Source organism: Amia ocellicauda, unplaced genomic scaffold (genome assembly GCF_036373705.1).
Source record: "Amia ocellicauda isolate fAmiCal2 unplaced genomic scaffold, fAmiCal2.hap1 HAP1_SCAFFOLD_80, whole genome shotgun sequence".
In the NCBI taxonomy this organism is placed as follows: domain Eukaryota; kingdom Metazoa; phylum Chordata; class Actinopteri; order Amiiformes; family Amiidae; genus Amia; species Amia ocellicauda.
The window spans coordinates 348,343-355,000 of NW_027103006.1; the positions used below are offsets into that span (position 1 = coordinate 348,343).

Genomic DNA, 6,658 nt, shown 5'->3' on the forward strand with positions numbered 1-6,658 from the left:
AGTTTGTCAAATGTTTAAACAACTGAACTTATATTCAAGGTTTGTTTCTCTTCATATGTTTTACTGGTTTACATTTGTCTCAGCAACCTGTTGAATGATTCTTCTGCTTTCAAAACAAAATGACAACAGGATGAATGCACACACTTGAAAATACAATACATGCAATGTTATGCATCATAGTGATGCAACCTCCTTTCAGTTTCATACTGCATGTCAATTGAAATCCTTACTGAAATGCACACCTTCTCAAGATTGCGCTTGACTGGCGTGTCAGGCACTCAATTACAGCTGTTTTATCAAGACAAATGTGTTCGTTTTGTAAAATATAGTTCCGGTCTGGTGTGGCACCCCAGCTAACGCACAACGTTGCCACAACGTGGCATATTAGCAGGGACTGTCTGCGGCGCGCTGGTGTGTCCCGGGCTTTAGAGTAGAGAGACAGTTCAACTGTAAGTATGAACGGCAGAAACGGATATTGCCATCCCTTTAAGTAGAGCGTCAGGGACAGCCTCCCTGGCTTACGGCCATACTAGTCTGAATACGCCCGATCTCGTCCGATCTCGGAAGCTAAGCAGGCTCGGGCCTGGTCAGTACTTGAATGGGAGACCGCCTGGGAATACCAGGTGCTGTAAGCTTTTGCATCTTTTACACACCAGAGCGCGACAAATCACGAGTTTTAACTTTGGATACACGCAATTTCATCATTATTTCAGATTTGACTTCCCCAAATACACAGGCATACAATAGATCTTGTTCTCCAACGTAAACGGTCCCTAGTAACTAGGGTACATTCGTAAATAAATTGAGCATCATGGCTAGAAGTGACTAAATGTTGCCTAATCTTTCTCATCGAGAAATGACACAATTACAGCAACACAAAAAGGAACTCCACCGGACAAAGATCAGTGCTCACAAGGAGCCTCATTCAACACACACGGTTCCATTCCCATTCATGCAAAGCACGAAAGTGTAAAACTTGGGAACATACTTGAGAGCAAAGATCACATTCAATCTCATTCAAGGCACGGATGTGAATGCAACGGGGTGAAATTACTGAAATGATGCCTGCCCTCGAACTGTGATGATGGACTACCCGACTCGCCAATAATATTGGGTTCTGGTGTATTGAAATACAGGAGCTGCTGGATTTGTGTGTTTTCTTACCCCCTCACCATAGTTTGTCAAATGTTTAAACAACTGAACTTATATTCAAGGTTTGTTTCTCTTCATATGTTTTACTGGTTTACATTTGTCTCAGCAACCTGTTGAATGATTCTTCTGCTTTCAAAACAAAATGACAACAGGATGAATGCACACACTTGAAAATACAATACATGCAATGTTATGCATCATAGTGATGCAACCTCCTTTCAGTTTCATACTGCATGTCAATTGAAATCCTTACTGAAATGCACACCTTCTCAAGATTGCGCTTGACTGGCGTGTCAGGCACTCAATTACAGCTGTTTTATCAAGACAAATGTGTTCGTTTTGTAAAATATAGTTCCGGTCTGGTGTGGCACCCCAGCTAACGCACAACGTTGCCACAACGTGGCATATTAGCAGGGACTGTCTGCGGCGCGCTGGTGTGTCCCGGGCTTTAGAGTAGAGAGACAGTTCAACTGTAAGTATGAACGGCAGAAACGGATATTGCCATCCCTTTAAGTAGAGCGTCAGGGACAGCCTCCCTGGCTTACGGCCATACTAGCCTGAATACGCCCGATCTCGTCCGATCTCGGAAGCTAAGCAGGCTCGGGCCTGGTCAGTACTTGGATGGGAGACCGCCTGGGAATACCAGGTGCTGTAAGCTTTTGCATCTTTTACACACCAGAGCGCGACAAATCACGAGTTTTAACTTTGGATACACGCAATTTCATCATTATTTCAGATTTGACTTCCCCAAATACACAGGCATACAATAGATCTTGTTCTCCAACGTAAACGGTCCCTAGTAACTAGGGTACATTCGTAAATAAATTGAGCATCATGGCTAGAAGTGACTAAATGTTGCCTAATCTTTCTCATCGAGAAATGACACAATTACAGCAACACAAAAAGGAACTCCACCGGACAAAGATCAGTGCTCACAAGGAGCCTCATTCAACACACACGGTTCCATTCCCATTCATGCAAAGCACGAAAGTGTAAAACTTGGGAACATACTTGAGAGCAAAGATCACATTCAATCTCATTCAAGGCACGGATGTGAATGCAACGGGATGAAATTACTGAAATGATGCCTGCCCTCGAACTGTGATGATGGACTACCCGACTCGCCAATAATATTGGGTTCTGGTGTATTGAAATACAGGAGCTGCTGGATTTGTGTGTTTTCTTACCCCCTCACCATAGTTTGTCAAATGTTTAAACAACTGAACTTATATTCAAGGTTTGTTTCTCTTCATATGTTTTACTGGTTTACATTTGTCTCAGCAACCTGTTGAATGATTCTTCTGCTTTCAAAACAAAATGACAACAGGATGAATGCACACACTTGAAAATACAATACATGCAATGTTATGCATCATAGTGATGAAACCTCCTTTCAGTTTCATACTGCATGTCAATTGAAATCCTTACTGAAATGCACACCTTCTCAAGATTGCGCTTGACTGGCGTGTCAGGCACTCAATTACAGCTGTTTTATCAAGACAAATGTGTTCGTTTTGTAAAATATAGTTCCGGTCTGGTGTGGCACCCCAGCTAACGCACAACGTTGCCACAACGTGGCATATTAGCAGGGACTGTCTGCGGCGCGCTGGTGTGTCCCGGGCTTTAGAGTAGAGAGACAGTTCAACTGTAAGTATGAACGGCAGAAACGGATATTGCCATCCCTTTAAGTAGAGCGTCAGGGACAGCCTCCCTGGCTTACGGCCATACTAGCCTGAATACGCCCGATCTCGTCCGATCTCGGAAGCTAAGCAGGCTCGGGCCTGGTCAGTACTTGGATGGGAGACCGCCTGGGAATACCAGGTGCTGTAAGCTTTTGCATCTTTTACACACCAGAGCGCGACAAATCACGAGTTTTAACTTTGGATACACGCAATTTCATCATTATTTCAGATTTGACTTCCCCAAATACACAGGCATACAATAGATCTTGTTCTCCAACGTAAACGGTCCCTAGTAACTAGGGTACATTCGTAAATAAATTGAGCATCATGGCTAGAAGTGACTAAATGTTGCCTAATCTTTCTCATCGAGAAATGACACAATTACAGCAACACAAAAAGGAACTCCACCGGACAAAGATCAGTGCTCACAAGGAGCCTCATTCAACACACACGGTTCCATTCCCATTCATGCAAAGCACGAAAGTGTAAAACTTGGGAACATACTTGAGAGCAAAGATCACATTCAATCTCATTCAAGGCACGGATGTGAATGCAACGGGATGAAATTACTGAAATGATGCCTGCCCTCGAACTGTGATGATGGACTACCCGACTCGCCAATAATATTGGGTTCTGGTGTATTGAAATACAGGAGCTGCTGGATTTGTGTGTTTTCTTACCCCCTCACCATAGTTTGTCAAATGTTTAAACAACTGAACTTATATTCAAGGTTTGTTTCTCTTCATATGTTTTACTGGTTTACATTTGTCTCAGCAACCTGTTGAATGATTCTTCTGCTTTCAAAACAAAATGACAACAGGATGAATGCACACACTTGAAAATACAATACATGCAATGTTATGCATCATAGTGATGCAACCTCCTTTCAGTTTCATACTGCATGTCAATTGAAATCCTTACTGAAATGCACACCTTCTCAAGATTGCGCTTGACTGGCGTGTCAGGCACTCAATTACAGCTGTTTTATCAAGACAAATGTGTTCGTTTTGTAAAATATAGTTCCGGTCTGGTGTGGCACCCCAGCTAACGCACAACGTTGCCACAACGTGGCATATTAGCAGGGACTGTCTGCGGCGCGCTGGTGTGTCCCGGGCTTTAGAGTAGAGAGACAGTTCAACTGTAAGTATGAACGGCAGAAACGGATATTGCCATCCCTTTAAGTAGAGCGTCAGGGACAGCCTCCCTGGCTTACGGCCATACTAGCCTGAATACGCCCGATCTCGTCCGATCTCGGAAGCTAAGCAGGCTCGGGCCTGGTCAGTACTTGGATGGGAGACCGCCTGGGAATACCAGGTGCTGTAAGCTTTTGCATCTTTTACACACCAAAGGGCGACAAATCATGAGTTTTAACTTTGGATACACGCAATTTCATCATTATTTCAGATTTGACTTCCCCAAATACACAGGCATACAATAGATCTTGTTCTCCAACGTAAACGGTCCCTAGTAACTAGGGTACATTCGTAAATAAATTGAGCATCATGGCTAGAAGTGACTAAATGTTGCCTAATCTTTCTCATCGAGAAATGACACAATTACAGCAACACAAAAAGGAACTCCACCGGACAAAGATCAGTGCTCACAAGGAGCCTCATTCAACACACACGGTTCCATTCCCATTCATGCAAAGCACGAAAGTGTAAAACTTGGGAACATATTTGAGAGCAAAGATCACATTCAATCTCATTCAAGGCACGGATGTGAATGCAACGGGATGAAATTACTGAAATGATGCCTGCCCTCGAACTGTGATGATGGACTACCCGACTCGCCAATAATATTGGGTTCTGGTGTATTGAAATACAGGAGCTGCTGGATTTGTGTGTTTTCTTACCCCCTCACCATAGTTTGTCAAATGTTTAAACAACTGAACTTATATTCAAGGTTTGTTTCTCTTCATATGTTTTACTGGTTTACATTTGTCTCAGCAACCTGTTGAATGATTCTTCTGCTTTCAAAACAAAATGACAACAGGATGAATGCACACACTTGAAAATACAATACATGCAATGTTATGCATCATAGTGATGCAACCTCCTTTCAGTTTCATACTGCATGTCAATTGAAATCCTTACTGAAATGCACACCTTCTCAAGATTGCGCTTGACTGGCGTGTCAGGCACTCAATTACAGCTGTTTTATCAAGACAAATGTGTTCGTTTTGTAAAATATAGTTCCGGTCTGGTGTGGCACCCCAGCTAACGCACAACGTTGCCACAACGTGGCATATTAGCAGGGACTGTCTGCGGCGCGCTGGTGTGTCCCGGGCTTTAGAGTAGAGAGACAGTTCAACTGTAAGTATGAACGGCAGAAACGGATATTGCCATCCCTTTAAGTAGAGCGTCAGGGACAGCCTCCCTGGCTTACGGCCATACTAGCCTGAATACGCCCGATCTCGTCCGATCTCGGAAGCTAAGCAGGCTCAGGCCTGGTCAGTACTTGGATGGGAGACCGCCTGGGAATACCAGGTGCTGTAAGCTTTTGCATCTTTTACACACCAGAGCGCGACAAATCACGAGTTTTAACTTTGGATACACGCAATTTCATCATTATTTCAGATTTGACTTCCCCAAATACACAGGCATACAATAGATCTTGTTCTCCAACGTAAACGGTCCCTAGTAACTAGGGTACATTCGTAAATAAATTGAGCATCATGGCTAGAAGTGACTAAATGTTGCCTAATCTTTCTCATCGAGAAATGACACAATTACAGCAACACAAAAAGGAACTCCACCGGACAAAGATCAGTGCTCACAAGGAGCCTCATTCAACACACACGGTTCCATTCCCATTCATGCAAAGCACGAAAGTGTAAAACTTGGGAACATACTTGAGAGCAAAGATCACATTCAATCTCATTCAAGGCACGGATGTGAATGCAACGGGATGAAATTACTGAAATGATGCCTGCCCTCGAACTGTGATGATGGACTACCCGACTCGCCAATAATATTGGGTTCTGGTGTATTGAAATACAGGAGCTGCTTGATTTGTGTGTTTTCTTACCCCCTCACCATAGTTTGTCAAATGTTTAAACAACTGAACTTATATTCAAGGTTTGTTTCTCTTCATATGTTTTACTGGTTTACATTTGTCTCAGCAACCTGTTGAATGATTCTTCTGCTTTCAAAACAAAATGACAAAAGGATGAATGCACACACTTGAAAATACAATACATGCAATGTTATGCATCATAGTGATGCAACCTCCTTTCAGTTTCATACTGCATGTCAATTGAAATCCTTACTGAAATGCACACCTTCTCAAGATTGCGCTTGACTGGCGTGTCAGGCACTCAATTACAGCTGTTTTATCAAGACAATGTGTTCGTTTTGTAATATATAGTTCCGGTCTGGTGTGGCACCCCAGCTAACGCACAACGTTGCCACAATGTTGCCACAACGTGGCGTGTTAGCAGGGACTGTCTGCGGCGCGCTGGTGTGTCCCGGGCTTTAGAGTAGAGAGACAGTTCAACTGTAAGTATGAACGGCAGAAACGGATATTGCCTTCCCTTTAAGTAGAGCGTCAGGGACAGCCTCCCTGGCTTACGGCCATACTAGCCTGAATACGCCCGATCTCGTCCGATCTCGGAAGCTAAGGAGGCTTGGGCCTGGTCAGTACTTGTATGGGAGACCACCTGGGAATACCAGGTGCTGTAAGCTTTTGCATCTTTTACACACCAGAGGGCGACAAATCACGAGTTTTAACTTTGGATACACGCAATTTCATCATTATTTCAGATTTGACTTCCCCAAATACACAGGCATACAATAGATCTTGTTCTCCAACGTAAACGGTCC

At 43.5% G+C, this 6,658-nt stretch overlaps 6 non-coding genes across 6 annotated transcripts; all 6 read left to right on the forward strand.

Moving 5' to 3' along the window:
* Nucleotides 1–516: 516 nt before the first annotated feature.
* LOC136743592 (5S ribosomal RNA) lies at nucleotides 517–635 on the forward strand. The gene has a single exon (XR_010815648.1). It is a non-coding gene; the product is annotated as a 5S ribosomal RNA (ribosomal RNA).
* Nucleotides 636–1,691: 1,056 nt separating this feature from the next.
* Nucleotides 1,692–1,810, forward strand: LOC136743454 (5S ribosomal RNA). The gene has a single exon (XR_010815515.1). It is a non-coding gene; the product is annotated as a 5S ribosomal RNA (ribosomal RNA).
* Nucleotides 1,811–2,866: 1,056 nt separating this feature from the next.
* LOC136743455 (5S ribosomal RNA) lies at nucleotides 2,867–2,985 on the forward strand. Its single transcript, XR_010815516.1, has one exon. It is a non-coding gene; the product is annotated as a 5S ribosomal RNA (ribosomal RNA).
* A 1,056-nt stretch (nucleotides 2,986–4,041) lies between these two features.
* LOC136743456 (5S ribosomal RNA) lies at nucleotides 4,042–4,160 on the forward strand. Its single transcript, XR_010815517.1, has one exon. It is a non-coding gene; the product is annotated as a 5S ribosomal RNA (ribosomal RNA).
* A 1,056-nt stretch (nucleotides 4,161–5,216) lies between these two features.
* LOC136743439 (5S ribosomal RNA) lies at nucleotides 5,217–5,335 on the forward strand. The gene has a single exon (XR_010815501.1). It is a non-coding gene; the product is annotated as a 5S ribosomal RNA (ribosomal RNA).
* Nucleotides 5,336–6,401: 1,066 nt separating this feature from the next.
* Nucleotides 6,402–6,520, forward strand: LOC136743657 (5S ribosomal RNA). Its single transcript, XR_010815711.1, has one exon. It is a non-coding gene; the product is annotated as a 5S ribosomal RNA (ribosomal RNA).
* The last annotated feature ends 138 nt before the right edge of the window (nucleotides 6,521–6,658 follow it).